Genomic DNA, 19759 nt, shown 5'->3' with positions numbered 1-19759 from the left:
GTTAAAAATGTGTCCTTATGAACAGTGAAACAGGTTTTTCTCACTGTAATCATTCCTCCTGTTTATACTGACCATTTAAAGATACCTTCCTAATCCACTTTCAATGTAACTGATAGTGGAATCCACATTCTTTGTTTTGTGCAAAACTGAATTCAGAAGTTTATCTGAAAGCTAATATGAAGTTTCAGCAATCTGATGGATATCTTTCAAAGGTTTAAGTACAAAATTCCCTCCTGAGCAATGTTTCCCTGTTGAGCTGCAGTGGAGGGACAGCAACAAAAAGAGGGGATTTTGGACTTAAAAGACAATTTCTTTGGAAGATATTCGCTTGATTTGGCTCATTTCTGCTGAAACCTCATATTAGCTTCAGATAAATATTGAAAGGAAGAGATCTTTTAACAGCCAGTATGAATGTAGGAATGATTAGAGCAAGCAAAACCTGTTCCAGTGTTCATATGGGCACCTGACCATTGTGTTAAGACAAACTTTGACAGACATTGTTAATCTGTCTAAGGTATATATATATATATCCCCTTAAAACCTAGTTATCCTACTCACCCTTTAGTAGATCTGAGGCTGAAAAAAATCTGACAGTATCATCAGCTTGTTCAAATCTTCATTGAAGCTGTAGTGCTGTGCAAAAAATGTAGGCACTTTAGATGTTTGGATTGTTATGAATAATGCAATACGTTCAGGGAGGCGTCTGATAGGTCCCCAATCTGTTCTGCAGCATGACAACGACTCCAAATATACAAGCAGAGTCATAAAGAACTGTCTTCAGTGACAAGTGACAAGAAGGAGTCCAACAACAGAACAATGGAGCCCTGATCTCAACATAATGGAGTCAGTCTGGGATTACATGAAGACACAGAAGCAACAGATATGCCTAAATCCACAGAAGAACTGTGGCAACTTCTCCAGAACGCTGTTTAAAGGCAAAGCGTGGTCACACCAAATATTGATTCATTTAGGTTTCTTCTGTTTAGTCAACATTGTATGAAGTTAATTGATGAATTAAGACTATTCATGGCATTATTTTTGAAAGCATCCTCACTTTGCTTTTAGTGCCTAAACCTTTGCCCAGTGCTGTATATAATGTTAACACCTTTATTTCAGCAGTACCATCATCAGAAAGAAATATTCTGTCTTGCAACATTTCCCCCAAATGTATTTCCAATCCAAAGTGTTTGTAGCAACACATAACAAAGAGAATATATAAGTGTTACATCACAAATATACATTAGATACAGTATACATTTAAATCAGCCTCTAGCAGTGAGGAGAAACATATTTACTCTCAGTCATAAATTATAGGAGACGGCTCTGTATTATTTTCAGCTTTCACACTATGTACTCTGCCTCTGTGTATACATTGAGTGTGAGAGTCAGCTTCAGCTTAAAAGACAGCAATAGAGTGATGCATTCAGGACCACACTCACAGGTTTGCTTTCAGTGTAGTCTGTGTACAGATGATTATTTTCAAAGAATATAGTTCCAATGAACTCCCAATTATCAGTTATTATGTTAATGGGGATATGGGTAGAGGCTGGCTGCATACGGACTTTGGCTCCAGGTTCCCCGGTGTGCTTTCACCTCTAAGATGTGTAACGTGGTTCAGTCAAAATCTGGTGGATTTGTCCGTTTGGTCCAGTTCATTTAGTCTGCTGGTCTAAATGAGTTTTCAAACTTGTGTTGTTTAGTCCAGTTGAATCTTGGTGCAATTCATTAGGTCAGATCTGAACACTCCAATTGTACTCTGGTGGAGACCAAAACAATCATACAGAGACCTTTTGAGGTCTCAGTTTGGTCACAAATGAATTCTGTAGCGGTTTGTTTGTGTCGGGAACATGATCCGACCCAACTGCAAGGTATTTTGCAACTAAAAGTACCAGAAACCAGGAGTTGGTGGAGACCAAAACAGAGCTAAAATGGGAGTGAATACTGGGCTTACATTCACCTCCTTCGTAGTTGCTCAAGATTATTTGGTAACCAAATTATCAAGTATGTCAGGACCTGAGTGCAAGAAATTTCTCAGCTACTGTACAATACATCTGAAAGTGAAAGGGGGTTAAAACAGGTGTTCTTTGCTTACAGTATCTCCATGTATTTTGGCAGTTCCTCAGTAAACAGCAACAAACCTCGTTTATGTCCTGATTCTAGTTGACTGTCATTGTTTCTGACTTATAAGTTGAAGCTGCAGTCTTGACTAATACTGCTCATAACTACATATTTCTTTGTTGACACTTGAAGATAAATAACAGCATAAGGCATGGTGAAGTGCACCATGAAAAACTGTTTTGTTTTTCCTCAGTGGGTCCATGTGGCACTGATGATACAGGATGAAAGGCCACTGTCCAATGGATGAATTACCTGTCAGTCCATATGACTTTCTGTTTACACCTCTTGGTTGATTTGTGGTAAATCAGTCCAGACATGAAACAGACTAGAACTAAAACAAAACGATGTGCCACTGACCATAGATTCTCAATGGTTAGCACTGTGGCTTTACAGCACTAATATCCTGAGTTTGAATCCACCGTGCAGCTGTGGTATTTCTGTCTGGAGTTTGCATGTTCTCCCAATGTCAGCGAGGGTTTTTTCCTGGTTGCTTGTAGGTGTGAATGCAAGTGTCAGTGAGGTTGTCTTTGTATATGTGATAGACTGGCAGACTGTCTCTCGCCTCATGTACCTCCAACCCCTATGACCCTGAACAGGATTAGCAGTTCACAAAATGGAGTGTCTATTGTGCCATAACTAACACCCAGGTGACGTAATGTCTATCTAAGGAAGTACACCTTTGTACAGCGCTGCAACAATGAAATCCTCGTGTGAGGATTATGAGGGGCTTTATAGTATAATGCTTCAAAACAAAGCAAAGATGATATTGTTGCTGTTTCAGTTAGCATAATGAGACTGATGGTGTTGAAAAAAAATGAAGGAGGTGACTCAACCTGACAAAGACAACTTTCTTGCCAAGAAGCCTCAAGTGTTTGTCTCCTCATTTTTTGCACTGAATGCAGAAACAATTGGGACATTGTCCTTTGTTCTAAAACTGGATCAACTATTTTATCAAGGAAGGCAGAAAGGACCCATATCCTGTGATCTCAGCAATGGCTATGGTCTCTTGCATGCTAAGCCCATCTTGTTTAGCCATTTGGTGCGATCAGGTCATAGATAGCACATTCTAGAGATGTAGGTTGTTAAAAAATTCCCACAACAGAAGCCTGGAATATTTACATATATGTCCTAAAGATGTAGTGTTTATTTGTCTATTCCCAACTGAATGATGTTAATCCCAATTGAATTTCTGAATTGACCCATTTTTCATTTGTGCTACTTAAAATTAGTGACTCATCTCTTGTTAACTTTACATAAGCTTCCACTACAGAAAAAAAATCTATCTAAAAGATCTAAGTCTATCAACAACTCTGCAACTGGATTTATTTATCTACTAATTAGAAGTCACAAAGGCAATTCCCCCTGGCAGGCCATTATTATATTGTTACTGGTCAAAAACAAGAGGTGACTTCCAAATTACAAACAGCCATTATAAACCAACTAGCTAAACAGAATGAGTTTTTATATGCAGAAAATAGTGTAGTTTCAAAAAATTACTAGTAACTAAAAAATGAGTGGCTTATGACGCATTAAAAAACTGGCTCAACCTTTTTAATTTTTATTTTTTGCTTATTTACAGAGACTTATATCAGAAGATCAAAACCACTTTCATGTCTGTACGGTAAATATGAAGCTGCAGCCAGCAGCCGGTTAGTTTAGCTTAGCAGAAAGACTGGAAATGGGGGAAAGCAGTTAGCCTGGCTCTGTACATATGGAACAAAATCCACCTATAAGCACCTCTAAAAGAAGCCAATGAATGTTATTTCTTGTTTGTTTAATCTATGAATTCAATCCATGTTTCCTGTCTTTATGCTAAACTAACCAGCTGCTGGCTTCAGCTACATATGTACTGCACAGACATTGAGAGTGGTATCAATCTTCTCATCTAAATCTTGGCAACAATGCAAAAAAAAAAAACCAAAAACATATCTCCCAAAATGTCAAACTATCCTGTTATTTAGTCATTTAAAAGTTTTTAATTTATTTCAGCAGTAGCTTTACACAACTGAAAAACTGTCCCTCCATGAACAGGCCAGTAATTGTGCAAAGAAAACATTTACATCTATAAGAGATAGTTTCCAAGGGAATACGGAAGGGGAGAATCAGCAATGTCATATTCTAATCTTCTGTGTGTGATGAGCGTGTGTGTGTATTTGGAGAAATGTGGAAGAGGCAAAGTATAACTGACACCTTTGTTAGAGAAGTGTGAGACACCTTTGTTTTCTGTAGATGAGTCATGTTTGGATTATTACCAAAGTGTTAAGATCAAGCGAGGTGGGGTTTAGCAATGGGTTATGAGAGGTATATAATTTAATGTTTTATGATTTTTCATTAGGTTATTTGTCCTGGGTCAAAGCCTTGGTTTGCTTTGTATTGCTCTTTATGCAGAGTAAACCTATTCACATTGAACTCTTTCAGCTTCCAGTGTATTCTTTTGAGTCTTTTTCATAAAAAGTGGTAAATTAATTTCTGAGTTGTGGGAGACATGAAGACTTCTGGCCCATCTGAAGATTTCCCACGACACAACTCTGATATGTAAAGCTGGCCATTCAGCCCTCAGGTCCTCTTCAGGATTCACAGTGATTGTTGATCCTGAAGAAGGCCCGAGGGACAAAACATCAATTGAATAAAAGAAAAATGCATATGAAGCCAGAGTGTGCAACACTTTTTTCCTACTCTCAAGCCTACTTCCAGTGATCAGACTTTCACTACAACCCTTGGTGTGTGTTACTCTTCCATTACATAAAGCTGGCCAATCAGAACAGAGTGGACTCATCGGGAGGGGGGCCTTTATGAGACAGGAGCTCAAATGAACTGCAGAGAGACAGTGTATACTGAGGGGCTGCATAAAAGGTCAATATAAGATAAATAAGGAGTTTGAGAGTTTGAACTGTGAATCATGCAAAGCCACACTAGTGGAGTCCAAAAATAAAAATTTAGAGCTGGAAATGAGCACAATAGGACCTCTAACTATCAGGACACAGCACTTTCAGCTGCTGGATGTTGGAGTATTTCTGTTTGGAAACCCTGCAAACTGGATGAAATACAGAAGAAACAGTAGCAGCCTGGATAATATTACAAAGGCAGAAAGTGAAATCATGTGTGAAAAACCAGTGAATACACTGCAGACCCACAGCAGCTGACAGAAAGAGCAGGTTGTATTATTCTGAGAAATATTAGCTTTTTCTGGGTGAATAAATGTTAATGTGACTTATAAAAAGGGAAACTAAAGGGCAATGAGAATGCTGAGCTTTCAAGATTCATCTGGAGTCATTAATAACACCATCAAGCACATCATGTTTAATTAGGGAAGTAGTTTATGCACACAAAGGGCAACAACTTACTGCATACTGCCATTAGAAACTGAGCTGATAATTAGCTTGTACAGCCATCGTCAGTGATCAATGAACACACATTATTAGATTGTAAACCATCAATAAAACCAAAAACTAACAAAAACAAAAAGTTATAAAACATACATATTAGCATTTTGAATTAAAATGAAGCTCCCTGCACTCTCCGGGGAAAATATTACACCCTTTAAGAAATATGATTATCAACAATTCCTTACGTGTCCATAAAAACACATAACTCTAGAAACACAAGATAAAAAGGCATCATATGTGACAAATCCTCTTGTCAATTTGGCATCAATATAATAGATAAAGATAAATTGTATTTATGTACAAACTTTACATTTTGGATTTTTTCACCTCAACTCCCTGCCATCCCTATTGGTTAGCTGTGCTTTTTTAGTGGGAGAAGACTGTAGGAATGAGAGGCAAACTGTTTCAAAAATTAAGATTTCTCACTAAAATATGTGCTGTTTGGTGGATCAGATACATGCCAAATTAAACGCTGACTCATAACATTATTAATTCATTGTCTGTCGTGTGTGTGAGTTTTTTTCGGCCTTTACAGTTACTACCCGGTTTGCTGCTTCCTGTTTGGTGCTGGAGAGAGCACACCAATTGGTTGACGATGTTCATCATTGAACTTTTCTATTTGCATGAACCAAGACTAAAGACTTACGATAATATTAAACATGTTTGATTTTATTGGAAAGTCAAGACAAGAAAAAGACTGACTTGAGACAGCTCAGACTGAGTTTTTTGACCTCCTTAAACCAAACGATCAAGATGACGGGAGTGTGCCACAACTCTAGCAAAACTCTCATGATTTTACTCTGACATTGAAATAATTTGAAACATCATTTCGTGTAAGGCCGGCATAAGCCAACTGGCTGCTGGCTCTTGCTTCATATTTATCCAACAGACATGACAGTAGTATTGATCCTCTCATCAAACTCTAGGCAAGGAAGTGAATAAGTGTATTTCCCAAAATGTCAAATTGTTGCTTCAAGAAAGGATCACACGTTGTCCACAGCTTGCAGCAGGAGATTTTTATCAACAAACAAGCATTAATATAATCTGACAATTTATTTATAAATGAATACCAGAAAATATTGTCAGAAATACACATAAATGTAGTAGTATAATCAGTCACACCTTAAGATTTCTGCTGGTACACCATAAAGACGCCTGATAGGACGGCTGGAGTGGTGTAAGACATTGCATGTGACAACTGTAGAGAAGACCATTTCAGTGAAATACCAAGGACCCGGGACAAGCAACTGAATGAATATTTGAGGAAGATTACATCAGCTGTCTGTGCATACCAGACCAAAGTAGGTCACAGTCTCATCTGGGAAGAGGTCAAAGGTCATTGATCAGGAATCAGTGGACAGGCGGAGAAAGATCAAGGAGGCTATTTACATTTAACGCAAAAACCATCCTTGACCAAAGACAGCAGGGTTTTAATTTCCCCCATTTATGACCACTTCTAATCACGTTCCACAATTAGGTAATGTGATGAAGATCATCCAGTAACCATGGTAACACATACTGTATGCGCAACAGCATGTGTGTGCAGGTATTTTCCCAGATCCATCAGAAAATGAACAAAACTTGTGTTAAACTAGTGTCCAGCTTTCTGTTTTAGCAGTTCCTTATTAAAAAAGTAAGTGAAACAGACAGTAGTGACCACACAGTAACTACCTTCCTGTAATATCACGGTATAGTACACCTTGTTTTCATGCTGTTTCTACCTGTTCCTCATTATTCATTTAATATGAGGACCAGTTGCAATCTCGATTAATACTGCTTTATTTTCTTGTGTGCTCTTTGTGATAATAGAGAAGATAAACTCATTACATTTACATTTATTCATTTGGCAGACACCTACTTCTATCCTTTATTTAACCAGGTAAAAGTCTTGTTGAGATTAAATGAGGTACGCAGTAGATCTGAGAATAAGTGCCTGAGCATTCAGTTCTACTTTTCACCTGACACAAGTGCCACAAGGCTTGCAGGTGCATGAAGTAACATATAAGTGGACTTCTTTTGGTTTGGTTTTGGTGGGGGTTTTTTTTTGAGAGAGAGAGCTAGATAAGGATCTAAAGATAGATAAAAAGCATATTAGGTGAGTAAGTACCTTTGTAAGAGGTAGGTCTCCAAGTGATTTTTGAAGATAGAAAGAAATTCCACTGACTGAGTCAAGTTGGGCAACTCATTCCATCTCCGAGCGACCATACAGGAGAAGAGTTTGGATGGAGATTTCCTGTCTTGCAGTGACAGTAGGACTAGTCATCATTGGTTTGCAGATTGGAGTGAATGTGAAGGCGCATAAACCTGAATGAGGGAGTTCAGGTAGGTGAGTGTTGTGCTAGTGGCTGCTGTTGGCGAGCATTATTGAGTCATGAAAAGTGGAGTGACAAGCTCATTTTTGGCTGGCTGAAGACCTGACGGGCTGCTGCCATTTGCACCATTTGCAGATGTTTCACTGTGTAGTCAGTGTAATCTGCATACTCACTGAGACACAGCTTCCTCTTTCTGAGCAAGGGAGCAGTCACCATTCATGCTTGAGTTAATACATGAGATTGTCTCAATACATAATCTGGAGATGGATGAAATTGCTTGTTGCAGAAAAACCTTTGTCCAAGTCCCTGGGAACACATATTGAATTTAAAATCTAAAATCTATTGACACAACACCAGATTCCATTTCAAATGGGTTAGTTGATGAATGCAAATGTAAAATGCACAGTATATCAATGTAGCTGGCAAACGGTCAGAGAGAGAGCGTGCACTGCCTCTTAAGATTGAGTTTAATAAATGTTTCAGGTTACAGGCCTTTATCAGGTGAGCTTCAGCAAGTAAAAGTAATGAGGGATGACGTGATGATAGAATGTCTATTGTCCTGTATCTCCTTAACGGATAAACAAGCCAATTAGTCTGCATCTAAGGCAAGAAAGTGTGATGAAGTGTTATTTTATCTGGAAGCCATTACAACTGTGATGGCCACAGCCACACATGGTAATATTAACCCAATTAAAAATAACCCAACCCACCTCATTAGTTTGCTTTCCTACACAAGTTTATTTCATTTGCAGTCACCACACCACAGTTAGTTTGACTTAGAATCTGTTTATTCCCTTTTAACCTTACATTGTTTTATATGGAGTGTACAAATTGGGTTACACAGGCAATTTTCTGTTATATTAATCATTTGTTTCTTTGTCTTGAGTTACCATGGTTGTTGGGGGGCATCCTTTCCTGGTGGAAAAGGTGTGGCTGAAGGCTGATGACTCTTGGGCTGAATTCAAATGTCCACCCTCTGGACCTGCGGACTGAGCCCTCGCAGACTTCAGTCGTATGTACTGTCATGTGTTCACCGTCATCACGTCAAGTCTGCAAGGGCGCGAGAATGCAAGGCTATATAAGGCACTGATGGACAGGCATCAAGTCTGTTTCATTCGTTGCTGCAGAAATGTTCGAAGCGACAGTCTAGTGACATCTACAATCATGTACACGGTGATCGCTGCTGCACTTGCTTATGTAATCATTCTAATCCTTACACAATGCCAGAGGCTTTTAGCTGACCCAATCATTCAGGTGATTGCTCTGCAAGAAAGACAGGTGAGTTTGGCAGTGATTGTGAAAAGTTACTATGATTACTTTTGTGCTAGCCCAAAACGGTTGTTGAGGTCTCACAGATGATGATGATGTCAGTTGTTGTTGTTGTTGTTGTCATTAGTATTATTATTGTTACAATTATTTTTAAAATAGACAAGGGCTACTTACACCCCCCTGAACACAAACATACCAGTGTTGAAAATATTTCTGGATGAATGTGAGGATCTCAAACCAACATTCCAAATTTCCAGAGCAGTCTTCAATATTTTACTCACCACTCTCCACTTGCACTGAGATCATGGCTGGGGATACCACTTAGAGCTTCTGATTTTTCTTTACTGGCTTGCTCATAGAGTATCATCACAGCTCAAGTATTTGATGTTCCAAAATCCACTGTACATTTTTATCACACACAAAATTGCACCAGACATCAGAAAGAACAGACACAAGGTTGTCTTTTCCCCAAACCTCAACACCATTGCTGAAGTTGGTCAAGGCTGTTCAAGACTGCCACAAAATGATGCCTGGGAGCCATAGATGGGTGCCACCTTAGAATCAAGCCACCAAAATCCAACTACATTGATTATTTCAACTATAAACAATATTATACTTAAGTTTTAAAAATACCACAATCTTGTGATTTATTTTAGTGGTGAAAAGCAAGCCCAGCTTCCAATTTACACTACTGAACATGCTCGAATAATGCACGGTTGCAGTGATATACACTTAACTATAACGAGATAATAACAGTTTATTTATATAACGGTAATGTTATATCTTTGAGTAACACTGGTGCCAGTGCAACTGGAACTTATTTTAGGTACTATATTGCGAATGTAACATTACTTGCCCATATGAGTTGGTGTTTTTATATGTTATAATGTTAGGTAGCCAATGGTAACAAGCTAACAAGCCAACAAGCTAATGTTAAGTCTCTTAATGTTAGAGCCATCCGGTCAAGGCAGATGGTCGCTCACCGAGAGCCTGGTTCTGCTCTGTTCTTTCTTCTTGTTAAAGGGGAGTTTTTCATTGCCACTGTCGCCAAGTGGTTGTCAACAGGTTATGTGATCAGCTGACCTTCTTTTACGCACCCATTTCCTGACACATTTTTCTGGATCCCACTGGTCCAAAGGAGGCCCAACCAAAGAAATGAACATCAGTGCTGAGACCTTGCTGATTTGTAGTTGTGTCTGTAGAGATGTTATTATATTGTTGAAAAGACGACTTTGTCCTTGTTGTTGATGTCTTGAAATAGGAGCCTTTTGCAGACAGCAGCAGTTGAGGAAAAGAAAAGTGGCTGCTATTTCACTCCTCCAGCAGAGAACCTCCAGCAGGACAAGACAATGGGTCTATCCTCTGAACCTGGTGAGAAAACAGCAGGGGGATTTCTATAGCCTTGTACAGGAATTGGCATTTGACAGCAAAAAATTCCACAATTATTTCAGGATGAGTGGTACACAATTAGAAGAGGTCTTGTCCTATGTAGGTCAGGACCTATCCAAACAATGGATCACCTATAGAGAACCAAATGAGGCAAAATGGAGATCGAAAAGACACAAGTTTTGGATAATGAGCATTATTTTTTATTTATCCCAGACAAAATTCTTCCAGTAAATTTGGGCAATTAAACCGATCAATAAAACTTGTAATAATAGATACATTAAGATACAGTAATAAACAACATGAATATATCATAGAATACAGGAGAATACAATTCAAAGATAGGCTAGTTATTCATAAGTGGTGTTGTTTGGGTTGTTGTAAGGGCTGTGGTGTGGTGGGATGGAGTGGTTTGCTTGGGTGGGAGGGTGAAAAACCTGGTTGCTATCCCAATTTAAAATTGTGGCCAACAGCTGTTCTTTCAACTGGCCCTTGCTTGAACTCTGGCAGTAAACGTAGCAAAAACATTTCATCTGGGCCATCAGGTTGAATAGGTGCCTTAAGAATTTCATAGAGGTCTTCGTTAGAGGGCTTCTGAGGTTGATTTGCTTTCTTCCTTGTTTTGGAATTGTAGGAGTGGGGCCTCTCTTTCTCATCTCTCTGCTCTCTCACTTGTCTCTCTCTCCCACCATTTCCCCTCACCTCCCTCTCCCTATCTGCTCTCTCCCCACTTTTCATATCTACTCTCCTCATGTCCTCATCTTCATCTTTCACTTCCACCTCTCCAGACCTTTCTCCTCCCTCCTCCTCCTCCTCCTCTGTCCTCACTAAATCTCCCTGGTCGAGTCTGCTTTTAGAACTGAAAATAGACACACACTCATGTCAGCAAAGTGACATCTAATTGGTTTGTAGAACTTACAGCAGCCCTTCGAGACTGGAGCTGAGGCACTGTAACACCTCTCTGATTTTAAAAGTTTTAAATTATAAGTTAAAGTTAAAAGTTTTAGTCATATGTGTGCAGTAAAAGTCCAAGAACCCTGTGTGTTATTATTAAATCTGCAATACTTTTTGTTCAGAAGTGCTGCATTAAATGTAGATGGTATGGCGCAATATGTTACAGTAAAATAATTAATCAATGCATTGTCCAAAAAAATTGTGTCCAGCAGTTAAACCTTTGAGATGAAATATATTTGCATATTTCTAGATTATGGACATTTTAGCGAGGGGGAATTTAAGGATTTCAACAAGATAATTTCACTTTTTTGTAGAAAAATTGAATCAGTCACAAATTATTATTAAAAGTAGAGTATTTTACATACATCTTAAAACATGTCTAGAGGGAACCTTTAAGTAAAAAATCTTACTTTACTTACTCTACTTTTTCCACAGCTGCATACACTAAAAATAATCCTACCATCTTTCCCTGAAATGTGGCAGCAGAAACCACATGGACTTCAGGTGTCTCCATTCCTTCCTACCACCCCTCTCTGATCCACCGATTAGCACATTTTTTCTTATTCTGTTGAACGTGACATGTTCCTGCATTGATCAGGATCTCTCAAGAAAAAAAAGATTATTATTCAACAGCAAAGACTATGCAACTAAACCTGGGTCTCTCTTTTTCAGATACATGGCATCAGGGGATTCCATGCATTCAATGACCTATGCCTACCGAGTGAGAGTGCAAACAGTATCAGACTGTATCCTGGACACCACCAGGGACATTGAAAAGCACATGATGCACCACTTCCTCCTTCAATCAACCGAAGAAACCTGGGCTATGGTGGCCAGGGGCTTCTGGGAGAATTGGCAATTTCCCAATTGCATTAGAGCACTTGATGGGAAGCATATAGCAATCACAGCTCCACCTAGGAGTGGAAGTTTTTTTTTTTAATTACAAAGGGACTTTATCAATTGTACTTCTGGCCCTTGTGGATGCGAACTATAGGTTCCTGGTTACTCAAATAGGGGATATTTGCAGAACCAGCGATCGTGCTGTGTTTAGAAACTCTGCCCTGTGCAGGGGGCTGGACAACAACACCCTCCATATACCACCACTAACACCCCTGCCAGACGCTGCGTTCCTAGGGGAAGTGCCACATGTCATAATGGCTGATGTAGCTATTCCCCTGAAGCAATTTCTACTGAAACCCTTTGGAGGATGAAACCTCTCTCGGGACAGAGCCGTATATAAACACAGGCTGTCAGGAGCTCGCATGATAGTGGAGAAGGCCTTTGGTATGCTGGCAGCGTACAACACACGTCGGTGGAGAAAATGGACACACTGGTTGTAGCAGACTGTATTCTGCATAACCTTCTCACAAGGCCTGGTGATGCAGAATGCAGGCTGCTGTGGGAGGGTGAAAACCTGCAGTCAGTGAATGACCATCTGCCACCTGCAAAATACAGGGTCAATGTAGTCTGTGGCTGATAAAAATTTCAGGTCACCTGCCACCATGGCAGATAGGTTTTTCTTAGTGTTCCAGTTAGTATTCAGTCTGCTGACACTGTTGATGCTTTTAAAACCTTTTAAATCCAGTACAAAGACACATTTTTATCTGACAACTAGTCTTATTTGTTTATATAATACAGCTCTGTTGTGCAAGTTTTAAATAGTTTCACTTGTTTTACCTTTTGGATGATTTATTTGTAAATTTCTTTTATAAGGTTTTTAATTGTGTGCTTGTATTGTGCTGTGTTTGTGCTGTGTTTTTGTGTTTTTCTTTTTATATTTCTTTTTATATTTGTGATTATTATTATTGCACATCTTGTCTATTTCTCTTTTTTGGTCATCTTTCTCTTTTTAATCTCTTTCTCATCAAATTAAACAGTTATCAATTGACAACTATCTTATATAATTTTCCTTAATAACATGTTTAAGAATGTTGTTGAATGCTAATGAGGACTAGACTAAAAATACAGAATGACTGAAACAATTAGTCCAAGCATCAGTTGAATACTTTGTTCAGTAAATGATCAGTCTAGTAAAATAGTGATAAGTAAATTAAAGAAATATTACTGCTGCACAGTACAGAGTACAAACAGATGTAAATAAACGTTGCACAGCAACAACTATTCATATTCACAACAACACTATCATGGTTACCATACTATATCATACCACCATCTCCACTTTGTAAAACAAGCTAACGTTAGCTAGTTAGCAAGCTCTGCTGATCCAGACAGAAAACAAACAAAAACAAACAACAAGTTCCCTGAAGATCTCCCTCCAGCCAGCTGCTACCTTATTTAGGTTTTTGTAATGAAATGAGGAGGTATCATAAAGAAGGCCATATTGTATTTGAAGGAATTACTATTAGGATTTTTATTATACTGATTCAACTGCATTTTTGAGGTGTTAGGGGTGCTCAAAAACTCAGGAAACTTTGCACATGCATCAGAAGTGGCGAAGATTCATGTCTGATATGGGTCTTTGGCTTGAGTGTGTCAAGTTGGCTCAATAGCACCCCCTAACAATGGTCAAAGTCAAAGCCCCACCTTTAAATTTGACGTAGATGAATGAAGATGAAGATGAAACATCTCCAGACTTACAAAAGAGCCATACCCCATGCCCAACAGGAAGCCAGCAATTTTGAATTTACAGTCCGTGTACAGGCATAATTTAACTCCTTGAAAAAAAACCAGAGCAACTTCAAATTTGTATGGTTTCATCTAAAGACTTCTGCAATGATAAATGGCAAAGCTTTTGAGTTTTCATTTAATGCTGTTGCATAATGTTGACGCAGCAAATTTCGATGTTTTGCCATGAAACAGGAAGTTATTGTAACTTGAATGTACGTTGATGCTTGATAAGAGTCCTGGCCTGAACACATCTACATGTCAACATCGACTCGAAAATGCATATATATGTCAGATGACCTCCACTAGATGTATTGCTGCATTAATGACCCACATGTGTAGTACCGTCTACTGGCAACAGGAAATCAGCCCTATGTGACAAATATCATCTGATTTACATGAGGTTTACATGGTGTGGTCTACACATGATATACAGAAAAATGACATATAATTAGTGGGTCATGTCTAGTGCCACATAGTGAACACAGGAAGTCATAGTTATCTCCTACATGCAATGTCCATGAAAATGTATATCCATGTCAGCTGCCTTCGGGAAAACATATTGCTGCATTCATATTTTATGAATATTTTACTTGTGTAAAATTGCTTACGGGCAACAGGAAGTAAAGCCTAAATGATACATAGTTCATCAAATGTATACACAATTTCCAATATGTCATCTCCAGCACCACATACTGCACACAGGAAATAATATTTTACCCATTCACACAGTGTCCAATAATCCAGAAAATTCAGAGCTGTGTCAACTGACCTCTAGTAGCAATCAAACAGCTGCCACTCCCTCCGATATGTGAGGTGTGATGACCTGTTCCTCACTGCTTGCAGCTGTAATAAGTTCTTTTTGTTTTTTTAGTTGGCAATTGGAAAAACTCCAATGTCACGTCCATACTACAATGAATTGTGAGTAATTAAATCTGCACCACAAGCAGACTCTCTGGAAGTCTGCAGTAAGTCTGCTTGAGGCCCCTTGTGGACTGGATGAATTGTGGTTTTGGACAGTTCTTAGTACTGGCTGACTTTGTGGGAACGCACCTGCAAAATCGACGAATCTGCAAGAGGTGAAGTACGGACAGTTGGATTCAGTCTTAAATGCTGGAGCCAGCTCATTGTCATGGGGGGATCTGGGTTTGGTTAGTTTTGCTTTGTGTTTAGTTGTAGTTGGTGTCCATCTTGTCTGCCCCCCTGTGTGTTATTTGGTTTGGACAAGCCAAACCAAATAATATACTGATATGTTCCCTTATGTGTCATGGTGTTAGGTCAGTTTGTTCAGTTAAACCTATTTTACAGGCCTAGTTATTAAATTATTGTTTTATAATGTTTTTCACATTTTTGGGGGTAAAGAAAAACCTGTTCTTCCATCTAAAACTTCTGTTTGCTCATTGTCTCGCCTCTTGGTCCCTAACAACAGCATTTCATTATCACCTGATCCCACCACTTCATGTTCAATTTGTTGATGTTTTCAGAGACATTTTGTGAGGCTTTTTTTTAAAAGTTTAGAGGTCATTTAGCTGAAAATTAGATCAAGATTTTCCAAAAGAGGAGTCAAACTGCTGCTGAAGCCTGCTAAGATTGTCTCTGTGGTTTTCATCTGTCTGACAGAATTAAAGTCACGATGAAAAAGATAAAAATGGAATGTTCTTGTTTTTTTCTTAAGTCACTCCCAAAATCTGTCAATGATATATCGTTTCCATTGCAGAAAAGGGGCCAGACATCACCAGCGCAGTTTTGCACCCTGCAGGTGTTGTTAATCACAGAGCAGACTGGGAGAATTGATGGAAGTTTGAGTTCAGCCACAACTTTGGAAAGGTTAAAAGATGGAGAGAAAGAATTTGTCTTGAAACTACACCCAGGGCAAAAGATGCAAACAAACGAGACTGTCTTGTGTTTCTTCAAGCAGCAGGGATCAGCTGCATCTTATGACACGCAACAACAATCCAAAAGTACCCTTTTCTCAAGGCAAATCCTTTTTATTACTTACACGCTGCCTGTTTCTATTTGGTTAAAGACGAAATGGACAAAATGACAGTCTGACAGTTTAGCCTGAGGCACATAAGAATAATGTTAGTGCTGTTAGTTCTTGCTGTAGTTTTTCTCACTAAAATCCAGTGGTAAAGTTTATCACTTGAAGGTGTTTGTATTTGTTACTTTTTGTTTTGCAGCAAAAAAAAGAGGCAAATGTTCAGCTATTCAAAGAAAAGTGAGTGGTTTGGGGTCAAAGAGTCTTGCTGCAGCTTCTTTCAGACACTGTATACACCACAGACTAGAAACTACTACAGAATAAGAATTCTCACACAGGTAAAATGATATTTTGTGACTGAAATTATATCCAGTGAACACAATGTATGGAAGCTAATTTCCTGAAGCAGTCGAAATGTTTGTGTTTATCATGTGTCCATACAGTGCAGCTTTTTCACAGCAGACATTTTCATTTGTCATAGCAAGAAAAGCACATTTTAACATTTACGATGGCTCATTTCCATTAAGGCTCTCATTAAATAATACTATTATAATAATACTATTATATATATTGAGCCTGCATGCACAATACCAGGACACAGAGGCAGTTCTAGGAATTTTTAACTGGGGTGGTCCAGGGGTGTTAAGGGATGTTTAGAGGTGGCTGCAATGTGTTGTAAATGTGTGTTTACAGTCTGCTGATTTTTTTATATGCATTGATATTCTACTAATAATAGGCTCAAATGAATGAATAGGCTAACATTGACAATGACAAATAAATAGAGCCTTCTTCTAGGCTCATTTACAAAAATTAAGGCTATAAAGTGGTCAAATGCTCTAAACAAACCACCAAACTGCAAACACTGGGTTCTATCTTCCTCTAAATTAACTAAAAATGACTAATCTGAATTATATGGTATACCATACATTATAGCATATAATAATATAATAAGACAATTAGCCTTGAGGTTTTTGGATAAAGAATAAAAAACAGGTTCTGTTAAAACCATTAAAGTCCTGGACTTTGTTTTGCAGAACAAAAAACTGCAAGTGTTAGACAATCCCTGCCATGGTTACCAATGTAACACCAATTTACAGGCTTGTTTCAATCTGAGGAGACTAGCCTGAAGTGACTGGATAAGTAACATGCATCATTATAGAGTTAGTGTGAATGTGATTGTTGGACAAAGCAACCATGTAGGCCTTTTTATATGAATCAGTAGAAGAGCTTGCAAGACAAGTGTGCCACACATTACACATGTTCAGATTAAATAAAAACAGCAAAAATTATTTTGACTATTATGATAAACCAATGTATATTATGATTTGGGAATGATATGAAGGCCTATAACTGATGAAGTAAGAATATGATGTCTTGTTGACGTGCAATCAGAGATTGCAGAAACACTGTTGAGAGAACAGTGCAATGTACAGTACAGATATTGTACAGTATTTGTATTTATCTGTTATCTGGATTAAACAACTGGCATGTTCATACCACCAGCACCTGTAATGATAATAATCCAGAATTTACAGACTGTAGGAGGAGAGGTGTGGACTAGAGGCTAAGACATTTTTTGGGAATCCTGTGGGTAACAGGGTTCCTGTGGGATCCTGTGGGAACGGGAGCGGGCGGGACGGGAATCATATTAACAATAGATCTGTTTTTTTATATATATAAATATGCAGTTCTAATATGAATAAACATTATTTTCTTCATTTTGAACATAATGCTAGTAATTCTGTTGTCTTTTTTTATTCTTTTTTATACTGTCATAACTGCTCTGGTGGCTGGTTGCAGGTTGGTTGCAGCTAGAGGCTGACATTTTTTGGGGATTCTTGTGGGAACGGAATGGGACAGTAGCCATTCTTGTGGGACTGGGACAGGACAGTCATTTTTGTGGACAGGAGTATTTTTTTGGGAGTGGGATGGGACAGGAGTGAAAATCCACTGCCATGTCACCCTCTAGTGTGGACTTGGGAAACAGACATCAAAATAAATAGGGAAGGAGAGTGACAGAGCGAACGTGTACAGCTCTGGTGATATAAAATAGACTGGGCAATCAGAGCCGCCCTAATCTTTCATGGCTGTAAGGTAGAATTGAACTCTCAGTTTACAAAATAACTAGCTGATGCATTAATGGCTATATCAGGACAGAATTAGTGGACTGAAGAAACTGAAAAATCACTCAAAGCTAACGTTATCTGTGGAAGGGATACTTTGTTTTCAACAGTCTCTTCAGCTGACTTGGCAGCGCTGTTTGTATCAGTTGGCATTAGTGAAGTTAGCTAACATAACGTTTCACTTTAGATCGCGATCTCAGGTTGAGGGCTACTGACATCTCCAGACAATCCAAATAACTCGAGATGATTCTTTTCTTGACCATCATTTCTATCAGTAATTTTGGAGATTTCGGAATGTGGTGACATTACTAAAAAAAAAGGTCTAATCTAATCAGTCAGATGATCGTTCAGGTTATTAACAAAGCAACAGGTTAGTCAAACTTATTTAGAAGAGAAAAAGATTGCAACAACATGAGATTAAAATCCAAAATGTAAGTTGTAAAAGGCCACCACAGCTTACACATCGACTTCCTGGTTCAACTTAGATCTGCTGTACATCCACAGCATTAGTTGTGTGCACTCACGGTGTTCTTGTACACTGAATGAAGTGGTTTAGATAGTCTGAATAAATTGGCTGTTTACAACCTCTCTGATGGCTCCTGTTTCTTGCCCCATAGGACCTATTTTCAGTGATATTGACACATTCTGAGATGTCAGCACTCAGCACTTTGTTGAGTACAATTTTATCATAACTAATAGAACTAAATAATATATAATATAATAAACTGTAGCAGCATACTCCATACACATTGCTTCTACACAAGCAAAATCTATTAAAGGGACAATTTTTTGACGTGGATCTTATTCATATATTGTGACCATTCTGACTATGCTAACTGTACTTGAGAGATTGTGGGCACGCAAAGAAGAAGGTGTAGCATGAGCACATTAGCAGACCAGCAACAGCAACTAGTGCTTCTTTTGTGTCATGGATGTATTAAGGAGAACTGGAAAGAATGTTGCTCAGTGGTGCATGAAGCCAAAAGAAAGGCTGCCGTGTTTCCACAGGCTTCTTCACGCCTCTCTGTTTTTGGGTCCATAGAGCATGCGCACTAGAGTTCTTCTCCAGCCAGACAGTTCTGAGCATATGTGGCCGAGACTTCCGCTGGACAAGCCAGCAAACCTCCACCTGGCCACTCGTTCACTTGAAGTAGAATAAAATAATTTCATCATGTGGCTCTTTTAGACTTTCCAAATGTTATCGGACCAAACTCTGATAACAAAACATTATTTTGTAGGGGTTGTGACACTTAGAAAAATGTATTCACTGTTTTATAGCCACTCTCTCTCCAATGATTGTATAAGGGAAAAATGCTTTTTGGGCCAGTGTGCATCACGTGACGGACCCAGAAATTGTAATTACATGGTCTGGCCAAATTGTGAAATTGGCCTCACAGCCCAGCACTGTTCCTGGGAGAGCTTGGTTTGTGTGTCTACACAGGATGTATTCAGGCAGTTTTAAGTTTAGGTCACCCGCATTTTGGCAGTGCTCAGAACCCAACTAAAAATAAACAGAAATTAGCACTGTGAATTAACTATTGTAGCTAACTTCATATGTATCTACTTCTGGGCCAGCCCAGCCAGCTGCCTATTTATCTCCAGTAATAA

At 38.7% G+C, this 19759-nt stretch overlaps 1 long non-coding RNA gene across 1 annotated transcript; it reads right to left on the bottom strand.

Annotated features, from left to right (window-relative positions):
* Positions 1 to 6583: 6583 nt before the first annotated feature.
* LOC137169428 (uncharacterized) lies at positions 6584 to 17628 on the bottom strand. Its single transcript, XR_010924458.1, has 3 exons — positions 10549 to 17628; positions 10183 to 10453; positions 6584 to 8866 (listed from the first exon to the last, which is right to left on the bottom strand). It is a non-coding gene; the product is annotated as an uncharacterized lncRNA (long non-coding RNA).
* Positions 17629 to 19759: the final 2131 nt, after the last annotated feature.

The sequence above is a fragment of the Thunnus thynnus genome, chromosome 18 (genome assembly GCF_963924715.1).
Source record: "Thunnus thynnus chromosome 18, fThuThy2.1, whole genome shotgun sequence".
Classification (NCBI taxonomy): Eukaryota; Metazoa; Chordata; class Actinopteri; order Scombriformes; family Scombridae; genus Thunnus; species Thunnus thynnus.
The sequence above is the reverse complement of the archived record's forward strand: the minus strand, read 5'-3'. Positions and strand labels throughout refer to the sequence as shown.